Here is a 16,351-nt window from a genome sequence, read left to right on the forward strand (position 1 = left end):
CTCACCCAGAACTCACACAGCCAACAACAAACCCTCACCCAGAACTCACACAGCCAGCCCCAAACACTCACCCAGAACTCACACAGCCAGCCCCAAACACTCACCCAGAACTCACACGGCCAGCACCAAACACTCACCCAGAACTCACACAGCAAGCCCCAAACCCTCACCCAGAACTCACACAGCCAGCCCCAAACACTCACCCAGAAATAACACAGCCAGCCCCAAACACTCACTCAGAACTCACACGGCCAGCACCAAACACTCACCCAGAACTCACACAGCCAGCCCCAAATACTTACCCAGAACTCACACAGCCAGCCCCAAACACTCACCCAGAACGCACACGGCCAGCCCTAATCTCTCACCCAGAACTCATACAGCCATCTCCAAACCCTCACCCAGAACTCACACAGCCAGCCCCAAACACTCACCCATAACTCACACAGCCAGCCCCAAACCCTCACCCAGAACTCACACAGCCAGCCCCAAATCCTCACCTAGAACTCACACAGCGAGCCCCAAACACTCACCCAGAACTCACACAGCCAGCCCCAAACACTCACCCAGAACTCACACAGCCAGCCCCAGCACTCACCCAGAACTCACACAGCCAGCCCCAAACACTCACCCAGAACTCACACAGCCAGCTCCAAACCCTCACCCAGAACTCACACAGCCAGCCTCAAACACTCACCCAGAACTCACACAGCCAGCCCCAAACACTCACCCAGAAATCACACAGCCAGCCCCAAACTCTCACCTAGAACTCACACAGCCAGCCCCAAACACTCATCCAGAACTCACACAGCCAGCCCCAAACACTCACCCAGAACTCACACAGCCAGCCCCAAGCACTCACCCAGAACTCACACAGGCACCCCCAAACACTCACCCAGAACTCACACAGCCAGCCCCATACCCTCACCCAGAACTCACACAGCAAGCCCCAAACCCTCACCCAGAACTCACACAGCCAGCCCCAAACACTCACCCAGGACTCACACAGCCAGCCCAAAACCCTAACCCAGCATTCACACAGCCAGCCCCAAACACTCACCCAGAACTCACACAGCCAGCCCCAAACCCTCACCCAGAACTCACACAGCCAGCTCCAAACCCTCACCCAGCACTCACACAGCCAGCCCCAAACACTCACCCAGAACTCACACAGAAAGCCCCAAACACTCTCCCAGAACTCACATGGCCAGCACCAAACACTCACCCAGAACTCACACAGCCACCCCGAAACACTCACCCAGAACTCACACAGCCAGCCCCAAACACTCACCCAGAACTCACACGGCCAGCACCAAACACTCACCCAGAACTCACACAGATAGCGACAAACCCTCACCCAGAACTCACACAGCCAGCCCCAAACACTGACCCAGAACTCACACAGCCAGCCCCAAACACTCACCCAGAACTCAAACCGCCAGCCCCAATCCCTCACCCAGAACTCACACAGCCAGCCCCAATCCCTCACCCAGAACTCACACATCCAGCCCCAAACACTCACACAGAACTCACACAGCCAGCCCTAAACACTCACCCAGAACTCACACAGCCAGCTCCAAACACTCACCCAGAACTCACACAGCCAGCCCCAAAACCTCACCCAGAACTCACACGGCCAGCACCAAACACTCACCCAGAACTCACACAGCCAACAACAAACCCTCACCCAGAACTCACACAGCCAGCCCCAAACACTCACCCAGAACTCACACAGCCAGCCCCAAACACTCACCCAGAACTCACACGGCCAGCACCAAACACTCACCCAGAACTCACACAGCAAGCCCCAAACCCTCACCCAGAACTCACACAGCCAGCCCCAAACACTCACCCAGAAATAACACAGCCAGCCCCAAACACTCACTCAGAACTCACACGGCCAGCACCAAACACTCACCCAGAACTCACACAGCCAGCCCCAAATACTTACCCAGAACTCACACAGCCAGCCCCAAACACTCACCCAGAACGCACACGGCCAGCCCTAATCTCTCACCCAGAACTCATACAGCCATCTCCAAACCCTCACCCAGAACTCACACAGCCAGCCCCAAACACTCACCCAGAACTCACACAGCCAGCCCCAAACCCTCACCCAGAACTCACACAGCCAGCCCCAAATCCTCACCTAGAACTCACACAGCGAGCCCCAAACACTCACCCAGAACTCACACAGCCAGCCCCAAACACTCACCCAGAACTCACACAGCCAGCCCCAGCACTCACCCAGAACTCACACAGCCAGCCCCAAACACTCACCCAGAACTCACACAGCCAGCTCCAAACCCTCACCCAGAACTCACACAGCCAGCCTCAAACACTCACCCAGAACTCACACAGCCAGCCCCAAACACTCACCCAGAAATCACACAGCCAGCCCCAAACTCTCACCTAGAACTCACACAGCCAGCCCCAAACACTCATCCAGAACTCACACAGCCAGCCCCAAACACTCACCCAGAACTCACACAGCCAGCCCCAAGCACTCACCCAGAACTCACACAGGCACCCCCAAACACTCACCCAGAACTCACACAGCCAGCCCCATACCCTCACCCAGAACTCACACAGCAAGCCCCAAACCCTCACCCAGAACTCACACAGCCAGCCCCAAACACTCACCCAGGACTCACACAGCCAGCCCAAAACCCTAACCCAGCATTCACACAGCCAGCCCCAAACACTCACCCAGAACTCACACAGCCAGCCCCAAACCCTCACCCAGAACTCACACAGCCAGCTCCAAACCCTCACCCAGCACTCACACAGCCAGCCCCAAACACTCACCCAGAACTCACACAGAAAGCCCCAAACACTCTCCCAGAACTCACATGGCCAGCACCAAACACTCACCCAGAACTCACACAGCCACCCCGAAACACTCACCCAGAACTCACACAGCCAGCCCCAAACACTCACCCAGAACTCACACGGCCAGCACCAAACACTCACCCAGAACTCACACAGATAGCGACAAACCCTCACCCAGAACTCACACAGCCAGCCCCAAACACTGACCCAGAACTCACACAGCCAGCCCCAAACACTCACCCAGAACTCAAACCGCCAGCCCCAATCCCTCACCCAGAACTCACACAGCCAGCCCCAATCCCTCACCCAGAACTCACACATCCAGCCCCAAACACTCACACAGAACTCACACAGCCAGCCCTAAACACTCACCCAGAACTCACACAGCCAGCTCCAAACACTCACCCAGAACTCACACAGCCAGCCCCAAAACCTCACCCAGAACTCACACAGCCAGCCCCAAACACTCACCCAGAAACTCAAACAGCCAGCCCCAAACACTCACCCAGAACTCACACAGCCAGCCCCAAACACTCTACCAGAACTCACATGGCCAGCACAAAATACTCACCCAGAACTCACACAGCCACCCCCAAACACTCACCCAGAACTCACACAACCAGCCCCAAACACTCACCCAGAACTCACACGGCCAGCACCAAACACTCACCCAGAACTCACATAGCCAACAACAAACCCTCACCCAGAACTCACACAGCCAGCCCCAAACACTCACCCAGAACTCACACAGCCAGCCCCAAACACTCACCCAGAACTCACACGGCCAGCACCAAACACTCACCCAGAACTCACACAGCCAGCCCCAAACACTCACCCAGAACTCACACGGCCAGCACCAAACACTCACCCAGAACTCACACAGCCAGCCCCAAATACTTACCCAGAACTCACACAGCCAGCCCCAAACACTCACCCAGAACGCACACGGCCAGCCCTAATCTCTCACCCAGAACTCATACAGCCATCTCCAAACCCTCACCCAGAACTCACACAGCCAGCCCCAAACACTCACCCAGAACTCACACAGCCAGCCCCAAACCCTCACCCAGAACTCACACAGCCAGCCCCAAATCCTCACCTAGAACTCACACAGCGAGCCCCAAACACTCACCCAGAACTCACACAGCCAGCCCCAAACACTCACCCAGAACTCACACAGCCAGCCCCAGCACTCACCCAGAACTCACACAGCCAGACCCAAACACTCACCCAGAACTCACACAGCCAGCTCCAAACCCTCACCCAGAACTCACACAGCCAGCCCCAAACACTCACCCAGAACGCACACGGCCAGCTCTAATCTCTCACCCAGAACTCATACAGCCATCTCCAAACCCTCACCCAGAAATCACACAGCCAGCCCCAAACACTCACCCAGAACTCACACAACCAGCCCCAAACAGTCACCCAGAACTCACACAGCCAGCCCCAAACCCACACCCAGAACTCACATAGCCAGCCCCAAACCCTCATTCAGCACTCACACAGCCAGCCCCAAACACTCACCCAGAACTCACACAGCCAGCCCCAAACCCTCACCCAGAACTCACACAGCCAGCTCCAAACCCTCACCCAGAACTCACACAGCCAGCCTCAAACACTCACCCAGAACTCACACAGCCAGCTCCAAACCCTCACCCAGAACTCACACAACCAGCCCCAAACAGTCACCCAGAACTCACACAGCCAGCCCCAAACACTCACCCAGAACTCACACAGCCAGCTCCAAACCCTCACCCAGAACTCACACAGCCAGCCCCAAACACTCACCCAGAACTCACACAATCAGCCCCAAACACTCACCCAGAACTCACACAGCCAGCCCCAAATCCTCACCTAAAACTCACTCAGCCAGCCCCAAACACTCACCCAGAACTCACACAGCCAGCCCCAAACACTCACCCAGAACTCACACAGCCAGCCCCAAACACTCACCCAGAAACTCAAACAGCCAGCCCCAAATACTCACCCAGAACTCACACAGCCAGCCCCAAACACTCTACCAGAACTCACATGGCCAGCACAAAATACTCACCCAGAACTCACACAGCCACCCCCAAACACTCACCCAGAACTCACACAACCAGCCCCAAACACTCACCCAGAACTCACACGGCCAGCACCAAACACTCACCCAGAACTCACACAGCCAACAACAAACCCTCACCCAGAACTCACACAGCCAGCCCCAAACACTCACCCAGAACTCACACAGCCAGCCCCAAACACTCACCCAGAACTCACACGGCCAGCACCAAACACTCACCCAGAACTCACACAGCCAGCCCCAAATACTTACCCAGAACTCACACAGCCAGCCCCAAACACTCACCCAGAACGCACACGGCCAGCCCTAATCTCTCACCCAGAACTCATACAGCCATCTCCAAACCCTCACCCAGAACTCACACAGCCAGCCCCAAACACTCACCCAGAACTCACACAGCCAGCCCCAAACACTCACCCAGAACTCACACAGCCAGCCCCAAACAGTCACCCAGAACTCACACAGCCAGCCCCAAACCCACACCCAGAACTCACATAGCCAGCCCCAAACCCTCATTCAGCACTCACACAGCCAGCCCCAAACACTCACCCAGAACTCACACAGCCAGCCCCAAACCCTCACCCAGAACTCACACAGCCAGCTCCAAACCCTCACCCAGAACTCACACAGCCAGCCTCAAACACTCACCCAGAACTCACACAGCCAGCTCCAAACCCTCACCCAGAACTCACACAACCAGCCCCAAACAGTCACCCAGAACTCACACAGCCAGCCCCAAACACTCACCCAGAACTCACACAGCCAGCTCCAAACCCTCACCCAGAACTCACACAGCCAGCCCCAAACACTCACCCAGAACTCACACAATCAGCCCCAAACACTCACCCAGAACTCACACAGCCAGCCCCAAATCCTCACCTAAAACTCACTCAGCCAGCCCCAAACACTCACCCAGAACTCACACAGCCAGCCCCAAACACTCACCCAGAACTCACACAGCCAGCCCCAAACACTCACCGAGAACTTACACAGCCAGCCCCAAACACTCACCCAGAACTCACACAGCCAGCCCCAGCACTCACCCAGAACTCAAACAGCCAGCCCCAAACAGTCACCCAGAACTCACACAGCCAGCCCCAAACACTCACCCAGAACTCACACAACCAGCCCCAAACACTCACCCAGAACTCACACAGAAAGCCCCAAACACTCTCCCAGAACTCACATGGCCAGCACCAAACACTCACCCAGAACTCACACAGCCACCCCGAAACACTCACCCAGAACTCACACAGCCAGCCCCAAACACTCACCCAGAACTCACACGGCCAGCACCAAACACTCACCCAGAACTCACACAGATAGCGACAAACCCTCACCCAGAACTCACACAGCCAGCCCCAAACACTGACCCAGAACTCACACAGCCAGCCCCAAACACTCACCCAGAACTCAAACCGCCAGCCCCAATCCCTCACCCAGAACTCACACAGCCAGCCCCAATCCCTCACCCAGAACTCACACATCCAGCCCCAAACACTCACACAGAACTCACACAGCCAGCCCCAAACACTCACCCAGAACTCACACAGCCAGCTCCAAACACTCACCCAGAACTCACACAGCCACCCCCAAACACTCACCCAGAACTCACACAACCAGCCCCAAACACTCACCCAGAACTCACACGGCCAGCACCAAACACTCACCCAGAACTCACACAGCCAGCCCCAAACACTCACCCAGAACGCACACGGCCAGCCCTAATCTCTCACCCAGAACTCATACAGCCATCTCCAAACCCTCACCCAGAACTCACACAGCCAGCCCCAAACACTCACCCAGAACTCACACAGCCAGCCCCAAACCCTCACCCAGAACTCACACAGCCAGCCCCAAATCCTCACCTAGAACTCACACAGCGAGCCCCAAACACTCACCCAGAACTCACACAGCCAGCCCCAAACACTCACCCAGAACTCACACAGCCAGCCCCAGCACTCACCCAGAACTCACACAGCCAGCCCCAAACACTCACCCAGAACTCACACAGCCAGCTCCACACCCTCACCCAGAACTCACACAGCCAGCCCCAAACACTCACCCAGAACGCACACGGCCAGCCCTAATCTCTCACCCAGAACTCATACAGCCATCTCCAAACCCTCACCCAGAACTCACACAGCCAGCCCCAAACACTCACCCAGAACTCACACAACCAGCCCCAAACAGTCACCCAGAACTCACACAGCCAGCCCCAAACCCACACCCAGAACTCACATAGCCAGCCCCAAACCCTCATTCAGCACTCACACAGCCAGCCCCAAACACTCACCCAGAACTCACACAGCCAGCCCCAAACCCTCACCCAGAACTCACACAGCCAGCTCCAAACCCTCACCCAGAACTCACACAGCCAGCCTCAAACACTCACCCAGAACTCACACAGCCAGCTCCAAACCCTCACCCAGAACTCACACAACCAGCCCCAAACAGTCACCCAGAACTCACACAGCCAGCCCCAAACACTCACCCAGAACTCACATAGCCAGCTCCAAACCCTCACCCAGAACTCACACAGCCAGCCCCAAACACTCACCCAGAACTCACACAATCAGCCCCAAACACTCACCCAGAACTCACACAGCCAGCCCCAAATCCTCACCTAAAACTCACTCAGCCAGCCCCAAACACTCACCCAGAACTCACACAGCCAGCCCAAAACACTCACCCAGAACTCACACAGCCAGCCCCAAACACTCACCGAGAACTTACACAGCCAGCCCCAAACACTCACCCAGAACTCACACAGCCAGCCCCAGCACTCACCCAGAACTCACACAGCCAGCCCCAAACAGTAACCCAGAACTCACACAGCCAGCCCCAAACACTCACCCAGAACTCACACAACCAGCCCCAAACACTCACCCAGAACTCACACAGAAAGCCCCAAACACTCTCCCAGAACTCACATGGCCAGCACCAAACACTCACCCAGAACTCACACAGCCACCCCGAAACACTCACCCAGAACTCACACAGCCAGCCCCAAACACTCACCCAGAACTCACACGGCCAGCACCAAACACTCATCCAGAACTCACACAGATAGCGACAAACCCTCACCCAGAACTCACACAGCCAGCCCCAAACACTGACCCAGAACTCACACAGCCAGCCCCAAACACTCACCCAGAACTCAAACCGCCAGCCCCAATCCCTCACCCAGAATTCACACAGCCAGCCCCAATCCCTCACCCAGAACTCACACATCCAGCCCCAAACACTCACACAGAACTCACATGGCCAGCACAAAATACTCACCCAGAACTCACACAGCCACCCCCAAACACTCACCCAGAACTCACACAACCAGCCCCAAACACTCACCCAGAACTCACACGGCCAGCACCAAACACTCACCCAGAACTCACACAGCCAACAACAAACCCTCACCCAGAACTCACACAGCCAGCCCCAAACACTCACCCAGAACTCACACGGCCAGCACCAAACACTCACCCAGAACTCACACAGCCAGCCCCAAACACTCACCCAGAACTCACACGGCCAGCACCAAACACTCACCCAGAACTCACACAGCCAGCCCCAAATACTTACCCAGAACTCACACAGCCAGCCCCAAACACTCACCCAGAACGCACACGGCCAGCCCTAATCTCTCACCCAGAACTCATACAGCCATCTCCAAACCCTCACCCAGAACTCACACAGCCAGCCCCAAACACTCACCCAGAACTCACACAGCCAGCCCCAAACCCTCACCCAGAACTCACACAGCCAGCCCCAAATCCTCACCTAGAACTCACACAGCGAGCCCCAAACACTCACCCAGAACTCACACTGCCAGCCCCAAACACTCACCCAGAACTCACACAGCCAGCCCCAGCACTCACCCAGAACTCACACAGCCAGCCCCAAACACTCACCCAGAACTCACACAGCCAGCTCCAAACCCTCACCCAGAACTCACACAGCCAGCCCCAAACACTCACCCAGAACGCACACGGCCAGCCCTAATCTCTCACCCAGAACTCATACAGCCATCTCCAAACCCTCACCCAGAACTCACACAGCCAGCCCCAAACACTCACCCAGAACTCACACAACCAGCCCCAAACAGTCACCCAGAACTCACACAGCCAGCCCCAAACCCACACCCAGAACTCACATAGCCAGCCCCAAACCCTCATTCAGCACTCACACAGCCAGCCCCAAACACTCACCCAGAACTCACACAGCCAGCCCCAAACCCTCACCCAGAACTCACACAGCCAGCTCCAAACCCTCACCCAGAACTCACACAGCCAGCCTCAAACACTCACCCAGAACTCACACAGCCAGCTCCAAACCCTCACCCAGAACTCACACAACCAGCCCCAAACAGTCACCCAGAACTCACACAGCCAGCCCCAAACACTCACCCAGAACTCACACAGCCAGCTCCAAACCCTCACCCAGAACTCACACAGCCAGCCCCAAACACTCACCCAGAACTCACACAATCAGCCCCAAAAACTCACCCAGAACTCACACAGCCAGCCCCAAATCCTCACCTAAAACTCACTCAGCCAGCCCCAAACACTCACCCAGAACTCACACAGCCAGCCCCAAACACTCACCCAGAACTCACACAGCCAGCCCCAAACACTCACCGAGAACTTACACAGCCAGCCCCAAACACTCACCCAGAACTCACACAGCCAGCCCCAGCACTCACCCAGAACTCACACAGCCAGCCCCAAACAGTCACCCAGAACTCACACAGCCAGCCCCAAACACTCACCCAGAACTCACACAACCAGCCCCAAACACTCACCCAGAACTCACACAGAAAGCCCCAAACACTCTCCCAGAACTCACATGGCCAGCACCAAACACTCACCCAGAACTCACACAGCCACCCCGAAACACTCACCCAGAACTCACACAGCCAGCCCCAAACACTCACCCAGAACTCACACGGCCAGCACCAAACACTCACCCAGAACTCACACAGCCAGCCCCAAACACTGACCCAGAACTCACACAGCCAGCCCCAAACACTCACCCAGAACTCAAACCGCCAGCCCCAATCCCTCACCCAGAACTCACACAGCCAGCCCCAATCCCTCACCCAGAACTCACACATCCAGCCCCAAACACTCACACAGAACTCACACAGACAGCCCCAAACACTCACCCAGAACTCACACAGCCAGCTCCAAACACTCACCCAGAACTCACACAGCCAGCCCCAAAACCTCACCCAGAATTCACACAGCCAGCCCCAAACACTCACCCAGAAACTCACAAAGCCAGCCCCAAACACTCACCCAGAACTCACACAGCCAGCCCCAAACACTCTCCCAGAACTCACATGGCCAGCACAAAATACTCACCCAGAACTCACACAGCCACTCCCAAACACTCACCCAGAACTCACACAACCAGCCCCAAACACTCACCCAGAACTCACACGGCCAGCACCAAACACTCACCCAGAACTCACACAGCCAACAACAAACCCTCACCCAGAACTCACACAGCCAGCCCCAAACACTCACCCAGAACTCACACAGCCAGCCCCAAACACTCACCCAGAACTCACATGGCCAGCACCAAACACTCACCCAGAACTCACACAGCAAGCCCCAAACCCTCACCCAGAACTCACACAGCCAGCCCCAAACACTCACCCAGAAATAACACAGCCAGCCCCAAACACTCACCCAGAACTCACACGGCCAGCACCAAAACTCACCCAGAACTCACACAGCCAGCCCCAAATACTTTCCCAGAACTCACACAGCCAGCCCCAAACACTCACCCAGAACGCACACGGCCAGCCCTAATCTCTCACCCAGAACTCATACAGCCATCTCCAAACCCTCACCCAGAACTCACACAGCCAGCCCCAAACACTCACCCAGAACTCACACAGCCAGCCCCAAACCCTCACCCAGAACTCACACAGCCAGCCCCAAATCCTCACCTAGAACTCACACAGCGAGCCCCAAACACTCACCCAGAACTCACACAGCCAGCCCCAAACACTCACCCAGAACTCACACACCCAGCCCCAGCACTCACCCAGAACTCACACAGCCAGCCCCAAACACTCACCCAGAACTCACACAGCCAGCTCCAAACCCTCACCCAGAACTCACACAGCCAGCGTCAAACACTCACCCAGAACTCACACAGTCAGCCCCAAACACTCACCCAGAAATCACACAGCCAGCCCCAAACTCTCACCTAGAACTCACACAGCCAGCCCCAAACACTCATCCAGAACTCACACAGCCAGCCCCAAACACTCACCCAGAACTCACACAGCCAGCCCCAAGCACTCACCCAGAACTCACACAGGCACCCCCAAACACTCACCCAGAACTCACACAGCCAGCCCCATACCCTCACCCAGAACTCACACAGCAAGCCCCAAACCCTCACCCAGAACTCACACAGCCAGCCCCAAACACTCACCCAGGACTCACACAGCCAGCCCAAAACCCTAACCCAGCATTCACACAGCCAGCCCCAAACACTCACCCAGAACTCACACAGCCAGCCCCAAACCCTCACCCAGAACTCACACAGCCAGCTCCAAACCCTCACCCAGCACTCACACAGCCAGCCCCAAACAGTCACCCAGAACTCACACAGCCAGCCCCAAACCCTCTCCCAGAACTCACACAGTCGCAGAACAAAAGCTGTTTAGGCATGCGGTGGCTTGGCATGCGGGCAACATGGCCCAGCCAACGCAGCCTTACTTGCCGGAGGAGCTCGCCGATGGGACTTTGTCCAGATCTTTCGAGGATTTGTGAGCTCCTCACACAATCCAGCCTGGTTAAACCCAAGATTGATCGTAGGCAGGCCAGTCTAAATGTTTTTAACCGGCGAAGATGTTCCATTAGGGGGTCCACGTTTCGCAAGCGTAGAGAAGGGAGGGAATGACTGTGGCCTAGAAGACCCGAAGCTTTGTGCGGAGCGACAGACCAGGTAGCTTCCACACAGCGTTACGCAACCGATGAAAAGATATTGCCGCTCGACTGATTCAGAGTGAGACCTCTACTGTTAAACCGGATCTGGTCATGAGCACATTGCCCAGGTATGGGAAACTCTCCACTCTCTCCACAACTGCCCCATCACCGATTAGGAGTTGTGGGGGTGGAGTACCTGATGGTACAAAATACCCAGGCAGGTGCTTCGTTTTGGTAGGGCTGATGGTAAGGCCCTATCTCTTAGTGGCACACTCCAGTTTCAGCAGCTGCGTCTCCAACTCCTCCTCTGAATGAGCAGCTATTACCAAATCATCGGCATACATAACGTGGTTGAGCAATAGGGAGCCATCCCTTGACCGCACCCGGGCATCGATCAGCCTCCCATTGTATCTGTACCAGATGGAAATTCCTCCGGTACAGCTACTGAAGGCTTCACGAACTACGTGGTCGAAATAGATGTTAAATAATGTTGGAGCCAGATGATATCGCTGTCGCACCCCAAGGTAAACAGGGAATGGCTCCGATTCCCGGCACGTAGTTTTATCCGGGCCCGCTCACCATCATGAAGGTCCTTAATGATCATGAGCAGCGGGTCAGGGACTCCGAAAGCACGAAGAACAACCCAGAGCCCAGGTATACTGATGGTATCATAGGCCTTGACCAGGTCAATAAAGCAGAGATGTAGGTCTTGTTGGAATTCCCTACAACTCTCCTGTAGTAAATGGACAGAAAATACGGCATCTGTGCAGGACCGCCCTTTCCTGACACCGCATTGGGGCTCCGTAAGCCTCTCCTCAGCGTGTGTAGCAAGGCGATGTTGAATAATCTTTGCCAGGACTTTTCAAGGCACACTGAGGAGTGAGATGCCCCTGTAGTTGTTACAGTCTGTGCGGTCCCCCTTCTTAAAGAGGGGGACCACCAGGGCATCCTTCCAGTCCTGCGGAACCCGTCCAGTGGTCCAGACTGTTGATATGATGTCCTATAGGGCAGTCTGTGCACAAACGCCACCCTCCCTCATGCTTTCGCTTGGGAGATCGTCTCTAACCGGTGCCTTTCCTGGTCTCAGACTCCGGATCGCCTTCAGTACTTCCTCAACAGATGGCACCTCAGCCAGCCACTCACAGGGGGTGACTTCTTCCTCCAATATTTGAGGCACCGCAGCCTCAGCAGGGTCATCCTCACTTTGTGCCACGATGTTTTCCTGGCTGAGGGATTTCCCCCATCCTCTGGACTTCACAGATACGCGCAGAAGAATCTGCAAACCTGTTCCTTGCGGGGGGGTCGGAGATTGGATCACCGTTCTTTCCCCTAATGATGGTAAATAGGTGTGGCGCTGCAGTGTAACTACACCACCACCCACTCACTCACTCACCAGTGTGATGTGAACCACTGCGTCATAGAGCAGCCAGGCCACGACCCATCGCTCTGTGGGCAGCAGCTGCAGGCGGCCTCCCACCACCCGCGACAGAGCGAGGGCCGCGGCGGCCTGGAAGGCGCAGAGGGCGAGCGACAGGCACGCCGCTCGGCTCGGCCACGCGGGGTCATCGGCACCACCCCCAGCATCAGAGACAGCAGCAGCAGGAGCAGCAGGAGCAGGAGACGGCATCTCCATCACTGTCGCGCGCACGTGGGTGGGTAGGGGGTGGGTTGTAGGTGGGTAGGGAGTGGTTGTGGGTAGGGGGTGGGTAGTGGGTTGGTAGGGGGTGGGTAGTGGGTGGGTAGGGGGTGGGTTGTAGGTGGGTAGGGGGTGGCTAGTGAGTGGGTAGTGGGTGGGTAGGGGTGGGTAGTCGGTGGGTAGGGGTGGGTAGTGGGTGGGTAGGGGGTGGGTTGTAGGTGAGTAGGGAGTGGTTGGGGGTTGGCAGTGGGTGGGTAGTGGGTGGGTAGGGGTGGGATAGTGGGTGGGTAGTGGGTGGGCAGGGGTGGGTTGTGGGTGGGAGAATCGCCGCTTGCCCTGGGGATGGGTTTATTCATCATTTGAGGGGTGAATCTAAAATTGCCACACATTGTGAAAGGCCAGTATATGTTCATGGGGGGTTTGTGTCACATCAACAGAACGTGGCCATTTCGTTACTAGTACAGCACTAACCGGTTTCTCTGTGTTGGAGAGTTAAACCCACTACAACATTTACAATTCGTTACTAGTACAGCACTAACCTGTTGCTGTGTGTTGGAGAGTTAAACCCACTACAACATAGGTGCTACTCGCTAATAGCACTTGCCCCAACAGTCTGTTAAGGCTATACGGAGGATCTTTGTCTTTGGCTTGAACTTTTTTTCGCACCGTACGTAGTCAACCGTGCCATGTGTGTGGAGGTACAAATTGCGTATCTCTCATCATCACCACGGTGGCTATGAGATGTTGACTACCTCGCCAGGTGTGCAGGAGGTCGTGGGTTCGATCCCGACCCTGCCTGCTGCTGTTGTATATTCCGAGTCTGCGTCTCTCTCCACGTGGTGGATTTTTGTCCGGGTCCATTTAAAATGTCAGTGCGTTTAAATTATTTCGATGCTGCTATGCATTTCTGTGGGTCTCTGCGGGTCTATACGAGTCTCTGGGTCTCTGTGGGTTTGTAGGTCTCTGTGGGTCGAAGGGTTTCTGTGAGTCTATGGGTCTCTGTGGGTCTCTGCGGGTCTATATGAGTATGGGTCTATGGGTCTCTATGGGTCTATGGGGTCTATGGGTCTCTATGAGTATGGGTCTACGGGTCTCTATGGGTCTATGGGGTCTCTGTGTGTCTCTATGGGTCTCTATGGGGTTATGTGGGTCTCTATGGGTAATCTGTGGGTCTCTATGGGTATATTGGTCTCTGTGGGTCTCTGTGGGTCTCTATGGGTCTCTGTGGGTCTCTATGGGTCTCTGTGGGTCTCTGCGGGTCTATATGGGTCTCTATGGGTATCTGTGGGTCTATGTGGGTCTATGGGTCTCGAAGATTCCGTAGAAAAACGCGTTTAGAGTATTTGGCTGCTATACATTTCCACAGACACGACGACGATGATAATTAAAATGTATATTTTTTTGTTACACAGCGTATGGGGCCGTCCATAAATGACGTCACGCGATTTTGGACGATTTTTGACCCCCCCCCCTCGTCACACGGCGTCACAAATAGTCAGACCCCCCCCCTCAAACATGACGTCACGCAAATATATATATAAAATATGCTTCAAATCGCTTTAAACTATTGTCATTGTGGTGCGTATTTAATGTGGCGCTGCACTCTGATGTTGTAGGAGAAAACATTTATAAAAAAAAAAGTCTATTTAATTAAGCAGAACGGGTTGTATATAATTATTGAAAGTTGCCCATTTTGATGTGACGTCACATTTCTCAAACACCCCCCTCCCTCATATTCTTAGCTCTTTCGGTAAAGTCACGTTGAAGGGAAACAATAAATAATAAAATATATATAAAACAATAAAAATTCTCACGACGTTTCGACCATAACACAAACGGTCGTCATCAGGTGTGTCAGGTTGCATTAATTTATTTATTTGTAAAGGGTGTATTTATTTATTTACTTAAAAGCGTCAGCGCCACGCGCAGCGATTTGGCAGTTTATTTAGAAGGACTAGTCCATCTATGTTCTGAAAAGAGGAGGGGGGAGACGAAAAATTATTGTATGCTGTCTGAAAGCCACTGTAAGCGTGAACAATCAATTAAGACCTGAAATGGTTTATCAAATCCTTCCAATGATTGCTAAGCCAGAATCCATCTTCTCGGTTGAAATTGTCTCTGTGCTTGTATATGTGGATAGCCTCATGAACGAATCTCTTATGGTAGCCAGATGGCTTACAAAGAACCTCTGTCTTGGAAAAGTCAATGTCATGTGAGCCTACTGAATTATAACAATGATCTACCACGGCTGAGGTGTTGGTCCTACTGTGTTTAAGGTCTGCTTTGTGTTCACGAATGCGGTCCGAGACATGGCGTTTGGTTTCTCCAATGTAACTACTACCACAGAGGCAACTTAGTTTGTAGACACCAGGGTACTGTTGGTTTGTGTGATGAGGCTGATTCAACCGCATTAATGGATCAATCTAAACAGTTTTCATTGAAAACTTCTGCTGCCAGGCCACCAAGATTATACGGCTTACCAAAAAAAACATAAAGTAGATACACCCCTTCGTCCCATCGTCTCTACTATCAACTCCCCCACCTACAAACTAGCTCGTTTTTTGTCTGAAATCCTGCGTCCTTTCACTGGAAAAACCACCTCTGCGGTACAAAATTCTACTCACCTGGAATCGACAATCAAGGGTATTTCCCTTTCCCCAGACGACCTGCTTGTCAGTTTTGATGTAGTTTCCTTATTCACCAAGGTTCCTGTACCTGACACCATCGCGAATGATTGAAGACTTGGTTCATCAAGGACTAAACACTTAGGTACCCCCCCTGGTGAGACACTGTTTAACCAATACATACTTCACTTGGAATGGAACTTTCTACAAACAAAGTGAGGGCACCCCAATGGGCTCCCCCTAT

Source organism: Petromyzon marinus, chromosome 24 (assembly GCF_048934315.1).
Source record: "Petromyzon marinus isolate PM22_M1 ecotype Great Lakes invasive population chromosome 24, UKy_Petmar_22M1.pri1.0, whole genome shotgun sequence".
Lineage (NCBI taxonomy): Eukaryota > Metazoa > Chordata > Hyperoartia > Petromyzontiformes > Petromyzontidae > Petromyzon > Petromyzon marinus.